This window comes from Silene latifolia, chromosome Y, assembly GCF_048544455.1.
Source record: "Silene latifolia isolate original U9 population chromosome Y, ASM4854445v1, whole genome shotgun sequence".
NCBI lineage: Eukaryota > Viridiplantae > Streptophyta > Magnoliopsida > Caryophyllales > Caryophyllaceae > Silene > Silene latifolia.
Window position 1 is genome coordinate 64474991 of NC_133538.1, and position 14711 is coordinate 64489701.

At 38.1% G+C, this 14711-nt stretch overlaps 1 long non-coding RNA gene across 1 annotated transcript; it reads left to right on the forward strand.

Annotated features, from left to right (window-relative positions):
* The first annotated feature begins 626 nt into the window (after positions 1-626).
* On the forward strand, positions 627-2919 carry LOC141627100 (uncharacterized). Its single transcript, XR_012536661.1, has 4 exons — positions 627-796; positions 1989-2217; positions 2301-2524; positions 2676-2919. It is a non-coding gene; the product is annotated as an uncharacterized LOC141627100 (long non-coding RNA).
* The last annotated feature ends 11792 nt before the right edge of the window (positions 2920-14711 follow it).

Below are 14711 nucleotides of genomic sequence, written 5' to 3' on the forward strand. Positions count from 1 at the left end.
TTGCAAGCTTGACATGAATAGTTTTGAAAAACATTTATTATGAACTAGTTGTGTTGTATTCATTGTTTTGTAATTAGTCAATGTTCATCATCGTACTCGGATTTCAACCGATATGGTATGTGGAACCAAGGATGATTATGCATGTATGACTAATATGGTTGTTTTGGAAAATGTAAACAAATGAATAAAAGGTTTTAAAATACCTTTTAAAATGTGATTAACCAAATATTATCACCGAAACACGGATTAAACCGTCATGGTACACTACTACAAAACTCGTTATGGACATCAGTTGATGGACATCGGATTATCTGGAAAACCGATGTACATAACATGCACCTCGGTTGTTTGCAAAAAACTGATGTGCATATAATTATATGTACATTGGTTGCATTAAAAAACAGATATCCATTATTTCTGATTTTAAAGGATATGCGATATTTAATAAAACCCATGTCCATATAAAAGTTATGGACATGAGACATTGTATTTAACTGATGTGCATCTAAAGTGAAAATTATAGGCGGCAAAAATATTTGATATCCGATAAGATTATTAAGGGCCACACAATCAGATCTCTCGATTCATATCCTCAATTCCTCATGTCGCCTATTCATTTCCTCAATTCAGCATTTCTCTCACAATCATATACGAAGATCCTTCAACGCCGTCGTATTCCGCCTATTCATCTCCTTCAACTGTCGGCCGCCAATTCATCACCTTCAACGCGATCAAATTATGTTTCCAGATATCGTCACCTAGCTTTACCCGATATGGTCTTTGTCTCGTCTACCAGGTATGTGTTTTCCATCCATTTTCATATTTTTTTATAAAAATCATTGCAATTACTCTTTTTTCCTCTTTTAATCTAATTAATATTTCAATGAATTCAATTTTTTTTAATCATTTTAGGGATTAGGGTTGGGGTTTTCTAATCATCTTAATCGAATATTTTAGTTCAGGGATTTGGGGTCAAACACTTAATTCTTTTACTTCTGAAAAGGATTTGTGATTATTCAAATTGATCATGAAAACCTCGATTACATAATAGTTGTTGTTTCCGATTATCTCAACAATTCTGCCGTGAAAACGCGAATAACGATGTGTGGGTAATGAAAGAATATGGGGTACAAGAGTCATGGGTTAGATTGTTGAGCATTCGGGATTTTAATTGTTTAAAAATAAGGGGAGGTATTAATCTTGTTGCTTGTTGTCAGAGCTCAGACACAGTTCTGGTTCAACTGAGTTATAGTAGTAGATTGTTCTGGTATAATAAGGTTGATGGCCGACATAGCGAGGCTAAATTTGATGTAGCTCCAGATTTCTGGGATAATATTCATGCTTACATGTGTAACAGGAGCCTTGTTCATCTTCCTGTTGAACAGCGTTTTGAGCACTCTGAGGTTGTTTGCAAAAGTTCGACCTAGTCTTTATAATCGTTTAATAAAGTATATTGATTGAATGATATAGTATTAGTTGGATACCGTTTTATCATACTCAGTAACTCATAAGATTATATGATTTGTTCGACATTATGACTCTTTCAAGAAGGATATACAATATATATAATAGAGCCAAGACAACATTTTTAATTAATTGCATTTGACACAATAGAAGATATTCATTCAGACTTCATCTTGTAATCATAGTGTTTGTCGACTTTGTGAGGAATGTTGTTTGAAGGTTGGCAACCATTTTATTCGCATGAATGATGACCTAGTCACTTATGGCAATGGCAATGGCAAAGTCAATGGAATTAGAATTATGATGTATATATGTCTCTTTTCTGATTAACACTAATGAAAGTGATTATGGGTTATAAGAAATGTGTACCATAATTTGTTTGAGCTGGTATCTCAGCATATGTCTCTTTTCTGATTAACACTAATGAAAGTGATTATGGGTTATAAAAGAAGTGCCCATTTTGAGTTGGTATATGAGCATGTGTACCATAATTTGTTTTTTGTTTTTGTTTTTGTTCTTTGCAGGCCCAGGTGTATCAAACTAAACAGGTGGTGTTGAGCATTAATTAAAGTCACTATTAGGAGTATTGCCTAGGAAATTTTTGATGTGAAATCAAGTTTAATGATGCTACTTTGATCATGGAGAAATAAGTTAATGCATTCGAGTAGAATATGAGTGTTGCTCAGGGAAAGTTGTTGATGGGAGAGAAATCATGGTCCAGTTTGCTAAGTATAGTCCTAATGCTTAAAAAATGTATGTTACCCTTCAGATATCTCTATTTTGATTTCTGTGTTTTTGACGTGTAATCGTGTGGTATAAGAGTGCTGCTTATGTAGATGAGCTGCTTATGGGATAGAAGGCATCCTGCAACTGATTTTTAGGATTTATAATGGTGTAACTCTCGTCTGTCTTTCAAGAAATCCAGTCACTCGTTAGGCTTCTGTGGCATTTGGAGCTGGAGTGGGACTTGGATCTGCTTACTCAGACTACTCGCATTTATTTGGCAAGCCCACAACAACTTTGAAGGCCTGCCACTGTTTCTGAAACCCCTGCTTCCCAGGCAAGTTATCTCCTTCAGTTCATGTACTCCATTATGAGCTCTGTAAAGCATCTGCCTTGTTGATTATTGTGGCCCTATGTGTCTCGTTAGTTATATAGGATCTTCTATGTTGATATTTTGTTTTCTCGTTAACTTTGTTGTGTTGAACCAGATTCTCATGGTAATATGCCCAATGGGAGATGAGCAAATCTGAGGCTGCCAACTAGTCTTGTCTCTTCGGCCTTTTTTTTTAAATAATTAGTCAGTTTACATATCGGTTTATATTTTTGTATAGGTTAGTCGTCTAAGTAAATTTGACACATTATGTAGATGAATTTTTTTTTGTAATTGGCATTGGATAACCGATTGATTGTATACAGATATTTTTTGTTGATTATGGAATCATTTTGCATTGTCATCATGTGTACGACTAATATGAGCAAGAGTGTAATATTTTTTTTTATAAAAAATAATAATTATAGACATCGGATTTTTGCAAAAAACTGATGTCCATTGATCAAATAGACATCGGTTTTCCTAAAAATCCGATGTCCATTGATCAAATAGACATCGGTTTTCCTAAAAATCCGATGTGCAAATTTTAATGGACATCGGTTTAAAATCCGATGTCCATTAATCCACAATGGACATGACCAAACTCTACATCGGTTGTGTATCTGATGTCCATATAGCGAAAAGTCCGATGTCCATCACAAGTTTTGTAGTAGTGGTATGAGGAACCATGGGTGAAAATAATTTATGGTTAAAAAATATTCATCATAAAAATGGTTTGAAACGGTAAAAATCGATTGTAAAAATGATATGAAAATGGAAAGAATGAACTCAAATACGTTTGAGTTCTGACCTGGACAGCCCATTGAGGTGCGAGCCACCTAGTTGTGACTAGGGGCTTCTGTTTCAGGTGAAAACTCGGTTTTGGCTCATTCGATCCATATTTTGGACCAGGTTATGCATGTTTTAGCATGTTAAGGTCATAAAAATAGATAAAAAGACATGAAGGAAGAGGATTAATTACACCCTCATACTTACATGCTAGGTCGTTGGTGATGAAATCGACGAAAGTGTAAAAACTTATTAGGTCGGAAAACTCGGTTGAAAACCATTTTAGCAATGTAAATAGTGTTTGTTTTGTTTAGTGATTGTGTAGTTGGTAGAAATGGTCGTTCAAGTGATTTAATGCATGATGACGGTACCAAACAATGTGTATGGCTTGTATTTTCGATCGGTAGGTCGAAAATACGTGTCGTTTTGTGACTTGAGAAGTCGAGTCTAGAATTTTAAGGGAGAAATGAGGGGGCGGACACTCGCGTACCTTCAAATGGTGGCATTTAAGGGGTATTTATATAGGATTGTGTGGTTGTGTGCGTTTTGAGCGGCGTGGCCACCTGGGATACTCGAAGAGGCGCGAGCCATTTCGCGGGTCTTCGAGCTGTCTTGTCACTATCACGCACTTGAAATCATGATTTGTTCTATCCTAGGTTTTGGATGTCATGATTTTTGTACTTGACCATTCAAGTATACCGGGTATACTTAACATGGAAGCATTGTGATGTTTGTTTTTGTGTTTGACTCGGTTTGACTCGTTGTTGGAGTCGGGATTTGAATTTTGAGTCGGTTCTTGGTCTGGTGTTGGTTTTAACTCTAGTTAGAGTCATTGCGACCCTATCGTCGTGCATAAAACACTCCAGGTAGTTTTGAAATGTTTTAAAAATGTTTTGTTTTCGAAATCGTTTTGAGTTTTCCGACGTATAGTTATATAAATTGTCGATTAAACGTAGCGATTCCTAAGGAAGTTGAAGTCTGATAATCATCGGGTGTTTATTGGGGATTCAACAGATACTGGGTATCTATATACTGACTTCGTTTTTGTGTTTTCAAAACTGTGGTGATCCATTCGGGGATGGTGGCAGTTGGCTTAGCAGGTGTTGCATTATATGTTGCTTGCTGGACATGGAAGGGAATCGAGTCATGACGCTGTCTAACTAGTTGCCGCTGTCACTCATGCTTAGTAGTTCCATCAGTTGTTAGGGATGTTTATACGGTCGTTATGTACCAAAAATAAATACCTAAATATAACTAACAGAAGCTAGCGATAAGTAGGGTCGATCTCCACAGGGAGGCGGTTTATTATCTACTTGTCTATTCTATCTGTCTAATGTCACAGTCTGGGGGTTTGAAATGTTTTAACTAAACTAATGAGGCTAAAGGCAAGAAAGATAAAGGCAAGAGAAATTAACAATAAGAGAAGAGAACTAGGATTTCGGGTCATCAATGAACGTCAGTTAATCACAGTTAAGGTCCAGATCAGTCGATGAGTCGGTCTAGGGGGCAATGAATATCTCCTTTCGGTCTCAATTTTTTTCTCACCCTAAAATGTTATTAGCTTAACTTTCGCCCTCATTAAAGCATCCTATTGTTCACTGCGGGTCTCGCCTATTCCAACCTTTCGGTCCAGGTCAAGGTCTACCAAAATTAAAAGGCTAACTGCTTTGAATCAACTAGCAAGATACAGATAAGGGCAGTGATTAACAACATAGACTACAACAACAACGACAGATCTAATAACCTAATTAGCAATTAACATTCATTCATTGACTACCCTAATCCTAGCAAGAGAATTTAGCTAGACATAATGGTAAAAGAGATAAGAGCGAGAGATAAAGAAGAAATAGGCATTAAATAAAAGTAAAGGGAAGGAATAAATTATAGCAATAATGATCCGGAAAATAAGAGAAGGAAGAAGCAGAAGAAAAGCAGCAGTAAAAGTAACGTGTGATCCCGGACGACCCTACAAATGACGTCCTAACTTCCTATTTATAAGAAAATAGGAATTATTTAACCTAATGACGGAAATAAACTAAAAAGCCCAAGCCCGAATAAGAATCCACTCGATCGAGTGGTTTTAAACTACTCGATCGAGCAAATCCTGGCTCAAACTACTCGATCGACTAAAAGTCTTACTCGATCGAGTAAACACTAAATGGCAACTGGTTGATCGACCATATAAAGTGCTCGATCGACTGATTATTTGGCCTAAAACCACTCGATCGACTAGTTAAGTACTCGATCGAGTGAAAACTAACTTCAGCAGCTACAAAATATCTTTAGTTCACCTATGACTTGTCCTTTTAAATCCCGAAACAGCTTCACGCATCCCAAGGCAGCAATAATTCCGCTCCAAATTCACTCTTCCTCCAAATGCATGCAAAACGGACGATAAAAGGCTCGATTTCACTACTTTCTGGTTCATTCCTGCAAATAAGACAAAACAAACCAAAGTAGCATATTCGGGGCATTTCGTAGCATAAAACTACGATAAAAGCATAGAAATACGTGCATAAATAGGCTAAAAAGACTATATAAAATGCACGTATTAGTTGTAATCCTTATCACGTTGGTTTGTTTTGAAGGGACATTTTAATAAACGTTCTGTATTGTTTGTTTGATCTACTTGCCTCGGACAACCGAGATGGAAGAGCCTTTATATGCTGGGATAGTCCTTGGTAAGGCACCTTGGTATATGGGGGTGTTACAAGATATCTGAAAGTTTATTATAGCACATAGCAAGAACTACAATCTGGTTTGATTTCGCAACACGCAAATATTCAGGCAGCCCTATTACAAGGACTCAACCGCACACACATTACAGAACCGCACATCCCTCCTCATCCATCACTCCCGACTCACTCTGCCGCACGCTCAATGTTATACCTCTTTACTGGGGGCTCCTTCTTTGATGCGTCACCCAATGCTTCGTTTGCCAAATTCACACCTTTTCACTCTAGGGGCTTCTCTTCCGAGATGCAACTCATCCTTCGTCCGTTGAGTCCAATTTATGGTCAAAATAAACCAGCTTTAGCCTAGTGCTCGGTTTGGACAATGGCAAGATGTTGATTCCGCTCTCTGAATCATCAAAACTCAAGAAGGGATCTTAAATAAGCAAACGGAGGCAAAGATGTCAGGAGAAGATAATCAATTCGTGTTCCCCAGCCGAGCGGAACTTCTACTCCAAGGATCTGATGCGCTTTGTCACCCTTTCTTGGCTAAGGATTTGCACACACATAAGCAAAGTCTATTAGAGTCACCCCCGTGTCGTGTCGATACCGAGTTTGTATCACGTTCACGACCGTCTGTTTGTCAGTCTATCAGTATGCGTCCATGTGACTCAATGTCACAACGGTCATGTGTCTCCAATCTATCAAATCACGGATCTATGAGCAACAAGACTCAATATTAAGCTTCACAACTTTCGAAACTCCTATCTCCCCTCACGTGAGATATTACGTGCTAGTTGCTTATATGCTAATTGCTCACATGCTTATGTGCTTACGTGCTTATATGCTTGCCTGCCTACCTGCTTGTTTATTAGACTCCATTTGTGTGGTCACTAACCACGTAGACCATAATGATAAGCAAAACACGGTGCTAAGTTCTCCCCAGCAAGTCAATTGGAATATCAAACCTCTTGAAATGAGCCCGAGAAATAAGGCTATTTCCCGAAGTCGATGATTCAACTCTCAATGGCTGGCGAGCCTCTACACACCCTCAATGGCTGGCGAGCCTCAACGCACCTTCAATGGCTGGCAAGCCTCTACGCACCTTCAATGGCTGGTGAGCCTCTGCGCAACTTCAATGGTTGGCGAGCCTCTACGCATCTTCCATGGCTGGCGAGCCTCTATGCACCTTTCATGGCTGGCGAGCCTCAATGCGCCTTCAATGGCTAGTGAGCCTCTACGCACCTTCAATGGCTGGCGAGTCTCTACGCACCATCAATGGCTGGCGAGTCTCTATGCACCTTCAATGGCTGGCAAGCCTCTACGCACGAACAAGACGCAATTCAAGGACAAATCCCGAAGATGCCTCAGGTATGACTCCTTCTTATGGCTGGCGACCCTTTATTCGTAGTCTAATGAACTTTAACCGACTTGCATCGGTAGTCGACATACTCTAAACTTTTCCCTACGACAAATCTTTGACTCGAATCCCCGAGTTGCCTCGACGTCGTCCTTCCCGACGGCAAGTCCTTGGCTCAAACCCTTTTGAGTCTCCTCGACGTTGCAATGGTCTTCAGGTAGTAATCTTTGATTGACCTTTGGGCTATACTTTGACTTTTGCTGTGTCCAAGCCTCAGTCAAAGTGGAGGCTCTGTAGATACCCAGTATCTGCACCTTCCGAAAAACACACGATAATGATCAGACTACAACATGTTCTTAACATGCGTGCGTGGATTGACTATACATGAGATGATTTAATGCATTACTCGGCAATGAAAAATGATTTCACAAATTGTTTTCTAACTTCATTTGCGTTAAAACAACACTATTTAGAGTTGGAACCGTCTTCGGACCCAAAACCGACTCAGAAACCCGCAACCCGAGTTCTGAATGTCAAAAATAATGCCATAAATGGATTTATTATGACATTTGCACTAAAATGACGCTAATTAAAGTCAAAACCGACATTGGTCCAAAAAACCTACTCAAAATTCAAGTCCCGACTCAACACAGGTCAAACGCGAGTCAACCACACTAAATACCTACCCCAAATAAAACCCAAGAGCAAGCTCACATGGCTAAGCAATCACATAAAACCACAAATCACATCCAACAAAACATTGGTTAGAACAAATGAAAAATCCAAATTTCCGAAAAGGACAGGACACCCCATTGAGGCACTAGGTGGCTCTCGCCTCTTTAGGCTTCCTCCTTAGCGTCCAAGCAAACTCAACCGACCTACCATCCCACAATCCTCTATAAATACCCACCTTCACACCCCATAATCCTCACGCGAGAGTTCGCCCTCTCCTTCTCTCTTAAAATTCTAGACCTTTCGACTTCTTAAGTCAAAAAATTGACACGTGTTTTCAACCTACCGATCGAAAATGCAAACCTTACACATTTTGTTTGGTACCTTCGCCGTCCATTCGACCGACCCATTCGACCAACTCAACATTAATCAACATGTTATTAAACAACATCGTTTCAACATCTTTTCAAAAAAAAAATCCTTTTTTAAGGCACTCTTTCAAACTTCTTTGATCCCGAGTAATCCATAACGAGAAAATCGTCTCAATAGTAGTCTACCCCGCAAACATCATAACATGTAAGTTTGAGGGTGTAAATTGTAATACTCCGTATTTCGATAATAATTTGTGAAAGTAATTTATGTAATTTAATAATTGATTAAAGACATTTCTAATAGTAATTATAATAAAGACGTTAAGTAAATAATAAATTAAGTATCCAAGTCGGGAATTGGGTTTAGCTAATATTTAGCATTGGGCCGTGTGCCATTGTTAGTCGGGCCGAATTTATGGTTCATCTAGTATGGGTGTGATCGGGATTTATATCGGGAAATTAATAATAATATAATAAGGAGATAATAATATATAAAGGTAATTATAATTATAATTGTAATAATAATAATAATAAAGTTATGGCAATAATAAATTAGTAAATATTGTGTGAGAAAATCCTAGTTATGGTAAGATTAATAATATATGATAATAATAATAATAATAATAATAATAATAATAATAATAATAATAATAATAATAATAATAATAATAATAATAATAATAATAATAATAATAATAATAATAATAATAATAATAATAATAATAATAATAATAATAATAATAATAATAATAATAATAATAATAATAATAATAATAATAATAATAATAATAATAATAATAATAATAATAATAATAATAATAATAATAATAATAATAATAATAATAATAATAATAATAATAATAATAATAATAATAATAATAATAATAATAATAATAATATAATAGTAATGGCAGTTTCTATACTAATTAGAATAAGGTAAAATTATATAATTTCCTAATAGACCTCGCATTCTCTATATTCCTACTCTATAAATACCCTAATAAATCTGAGAAATAAATCATAAAAATAAGAGAAGGAGTTTAAGAGACGGAAAGAGCAAATAAAGCAAGCGATAAAAGGTAAGATCGTCACAACTCATGTTTATATCGTCTTAATAATTTAAGTTAACGTTTGTACGCCGTATAGCCCACCATGAACAGTGTCATGGACCTTAGTAGTTGCCCTTGACCGGCGTGACTCTAATCAGACCAACCTTGACCATAGTTGACCACCGTGGGTGGTGGTTTGGACGTCTAAATAAGGGAGGCCGTGGGTGAGAAAGACGGGGTTTGTGTCGTTTGTGGTTGTCAACGTGACCTGGGGTTTGGGTGGTTGGTTATGTCGGCGGTAGGCGGTCCTACTGGTGGTAGTTTGGTGGTCGGAAATGGTGGTTGGTATGGTGAATGTCGAATGGTAGTAGTTACAGCGTGCTGTCTTTGGTATGAGTCGTGGGTTGTTTCTGGAGGGTCGTGGGGTGCTGTGATGGGTCGTGGCCAGTGGTGGGACCACCGTGGGTAAAGGGAGACCACGGTGGTGGCCACTAGTGGTCGTAGGGTGGTTTAAGGAAGTGAGTGAGGGTGTGGTGTTGGTTGTGTCGGGTTTAGAAGGGATGGTTATGGCGTGAAGGGTTGTGGGTAGCTGGTGATGGTTTGGCTGGTGGTTTAGGGTTGCTGGTGGTACTGGGTACGGTGGGGGATGATGGTGAACTGTGGTGGTGGTCGTAGTAGGGCTTTTAACGTGGGGTTTGTGTTGTCGGGTTTTTGGTAATGGTGAGGTTGTGCTTGTGGTTGCTAGGGCGTCTGTTTGTGGCGGTTGGAGGCGGTTGTAGCTGGTGTTAAGGGCATGGTTGGGTTGTCGGAAGTGGGTACTCTCGGTGGGGCCTGGTGGTGAGCTGGGTAGTGTCGGGTTGGGTGTTTTAAACGGGTTTTATGTGTGGGTGGTTGTGATGGAGTTTACACGGTTTAAAGGGGGGATGTGCTGCGTGGGTTTTACATGGTTAGTTGTTAGGTTTTAGTTAATTAGTGGGTCGGGGTTTTCACATAATAATAATTTAAAGGGAAATAATTAATATAATTAAAATATAATTGAATAATTAATATAATAAAGCTAATAAATAAATAAATAATTGAATAATAATATTTTGATTAGGTGACGGTTGTGAAGAATTATAATCGGATCGGATTTCTTTAATTATTTGGATTTCTTAAAGCTGCTTAATTGGAATCGCTTGCCAGGTAGGGAAAAATCCTACTCAACTCTTACTCGATAATGTTTGTTGGATGGTTTATGTTAAAGTGAGTTGATCATATGTTAATTGTGTTGGTTGATATAATCGTAATTGTTGGAAGGGAGATTTATATTGCATATGTTGGTTAATCATATCGTAACTGTTGGAAGGGGGAATTACATTGTATATGTTGGTTATTGTGATGGGGCTACTGTTATTGCATCGGTTATTCAGTTTAATACTGGTAGACATCCCTTCGTGGTGATTTAGATTATTATTGCGGTTATATTGGCAGACGTCATGGTATGTGCCTTCGGGTGACGTATTTCAGATTTATTCTGGCAGACGATATTTTATAGTATTTACTCGAGGCAGGCCCCAGATTGGTCTACAGGCCATCTGGTGGATATTACTCAACTATATGTTGAGGCAGACATTACCTTTTGGTAATGTAGTGTGTGTTTACTCACCTTCGGGTTGAGGCTGCCCCGGCCAGGGTTTGGCGGGATGATTAGTGTGCTAAGTAAAAGAAAGGAGCACGTTGTCAGGGGGTTGTGCAATGAAAAGGGAAATTGGATTGTTTATCGTATGTTTTTGTTGTTAGTATTTATTTCTACTCAACCTCGCGGTTGACTGTGTATTCGTGAACACCTGCGGTGAACCGTTTTATGGGGAGAAGATTTGACATGTACTAAAGATTAGCTGACTTGGGAGCATTGGGATGAGAGCTTGACTTGGACCATAGTTGAAGTCTAGATCCCATAGAACAATTATATCACTTTATTTATTTCCGCTGCGAGTTGTAAATATTTTATATTAAGTTTTAGTTGGTTAATTTATAATAAACATGTAATCATTAAAGTTTTTAATTAAAAGAACTTTGGTGAGTTGGTCTTTGTTATTCACTACCTCGGGAAACCGAGATGGTAACAGTCCTATTTATTTGGGAATGTCTAGCTAAAGGCTCATATCTAAATGGGGGTGTTCCATAAATATTCCACTTATTTCATATATTTACTGTTTTCATGACTTTATAAACATTAACAATGCATAGCATGATCCAAAATATGGATCGATTAAGCCAAAACCGGATTTTGATTGGAGACAGAGGCTGGTACTCACCACTACCACCCTCGCACCTCTTATGGGGTCTCTGGTCATAATCCAAACGTGTTTGTGCTCGTCTTTCCTCTTTGTTTCATCTTTTATTCTAACGGTTTTCGTCATTTCAAACATTTTCAAAACACCTTTTTTTATGACAATCTTTTTAACCATAAATCGTAATCACCCTTAGTTCCTTATACCATGATGGTTTAATCCGTGGCTCGGTGATATTATTTGGTTAATTACATTTTAAAGGGTATTCTAACACTCTTTTCTTTTATTTACCATTTTTCTCATTTATTCACACTTGCAAACATACTAGTCATAATTCATAATCATCCTTGGTTCCTTATACCATGTCGGTTTAATCCCAGTACGATGACAAACTTGACTAATTAAAAAGAAATTTACTTAACATATTAGTTCATATCGAACATTTTCCTTTCACTTTTATTTAATTTATTTTTATCCTTATCTTGACCATATTCATATGTCATCCTTGGCTTACATATGTGCCATGTCAATTTAATTTGAGTACGATGACGAAATGGTTAAGCAAACACTTTTTACCCATTTTACTTTACTTTTCAAACTTCAAAATCCAAATCCTTCCCTTACCCCCAAACCCCTACCCTTGTCGAACCACCACATCCCCGTCCTCCACCTAGCCTCGGTCGTCACAGTGGACCACAATCGGCCACCTGCACCACCCTTACCCGTCCCCTTGCATCATGGCCATCAAGTCGCTACCACCCGAGGCGTCGCCACAACTGTCCACGCTCATCTCCCTCCACCTTCCACTACTACAAAACTCGTTATGGATGTAATACTCCGTATTTTTATATAATAAATTAAACGGATAATAATAAATTAATCGGATATTATTGAATTAAACGGATATTATTAAACGGATAATATTATATATTAATTATTATACTTTTATATTACTAATTAAGTCGGGTAAATTATTGAGTCGATAATTTCATTAAGTTATTTTAATTAACCGCGTTGTATAATAATAAGTTAATCGGGACGGGTTTATCCTACATTCGACTTTTAATAAAATATCTTTATTAAAAATATACCATTATTATTATATATTATTATTATTCTAATATTACTATTATTTTATTACTACTACCCATACCTACCTTTCTTTGTCTCCTTTACTCGTTTCCAGCACACAAGCATGCTATTCTTTTCTCCTTTACACCTCTTCCCATGTGCTTCCCTACCCCTTTTCACCAACACCCATCATCACCTTTCACGCATAAAGAGAGGGAGAGAGTGAGCGTGAACAGTGACCACGCAGCAAGGAAGAGCTAGGGAAACTGGTCGACGTTCATAGGCGGCCGTGGTGGTTGTTTGGGCGGCAGAAATGGTGAGAGTTCAACCTTTCTCTGTTTTCATTATTTTAATGTCGGGTTTTTGTTGTTGTTTCGTGTTCTATAGAGGTGTTGTTAGTGGTGGTTGGCAGGGTAGGGGAGTAGTGGGGTGTGAGGCGAGTTTATTGGTGGTGGTTAGGGTGGTTATAGGTGGTGGATATGGCGGCAGAGGGGGTTGTCGACATGGGTAGCTGAAACGGGTTTTATATGGTTTTCAGGGGAGTTTGAGAGGGTTAGGTTGGGGTGGCACCACTGTGGACTCGGGGGAGGTCGAAACAGTGATGCCACGGTGGCTGGGGTCGTGGGCTGACGGAGAGAAAAGGCGTGGTGGTTTGACAGTGAGTTGGTAACTGTGGCGGTGGTTGTGAGTCAAGGAAATAGGGTGTTTGGTGTTGCGTGGTGGTGAACCAGACCAAAAGTCGACAGTGGTTGGACTCGCCGGCGGGAGTCGACCCTACTGGCGGTGGTCGTTGGTGGTTGGGTCGAAGTGGGGGGTCACGGCCGGTGGTAGTCACGGTGGTTAGGTGGCTTGTGGGGTCGGGAATTGGGTTGGAACCCGTGGATGGCGCGTGTGTTTAGTCGGTTGATTCGTTTCTTTATTATTTAAGTTATCGTATGCTAAATTAATTAATTAACTCCCGAGTGCATTAAAATAATTAAAAGACGGGTTTTCATAGATTAATCATTATAATACATTAGCGGGCCGTACTCTTAATTAATTAAGGAAATTCACGTGTCATTGAATAATGTTGCTAATTTAATTCCCGAGTTGATTAAATTAATTAGAGACGGGATTGAGTCGGGATGTTTGAGTTGTTTAAAGTTGATTCGAGTACTTCTTAATCGGATAATTCGTTTAATCCTCTAATTATCGTTTTGGTTTGAGTTCCGAGTTATTTAAAATAAAATAATAATTAATAATGATTAATTAATTAAAGACGGGTTTTTGAGTCGGGTTTGATAAAGGAGAAAAGTTACTATATCGGGAAAGTTTCCATTTTAAGAGATTATACTTTTATAACTTTCTATTTTGGGAAAGTTGGGTCAAATACTAATCGGGTTATTTTAATTATCGATCGGGCATAAGTTGGTGTCGGAATTGTATTTCGGGAAGACTTCTAATTGAGAGATCTCCATATTTAGTAGTGAGTAATTATAAATATTATAATTGTGCTAGGTGACGGATTCGTGAAGGATCGATAACCAATTCATTGCTTTATTTCTCGGTCCTTAATTGGATTTCTTTGGCACTTGAGGTAGGGGAACTACACTTGTCTTATTATCGTTATTGATCGAATTGTGTTGATTTGGATTTCGGTTGTCGAGTTATATTATCATTTATATTGGGAAGGGTGATTGTCGATTTGATCGTATTGAGTATGATATCACAACATCGGGTAATCGGCATGATTTTATGATTCATCAGTTCATTGATTTATATATATTGTGTTGCATCAATTTCTTTTGATCATTCATATGCGTTGGAGGATGGTGTGGAGATTAATCGAGTGGTCGTGATACGGTGTGGAAGTTATTCAGTGGTCCGTGAATATGTGATACGGTGTGAAAGTTAT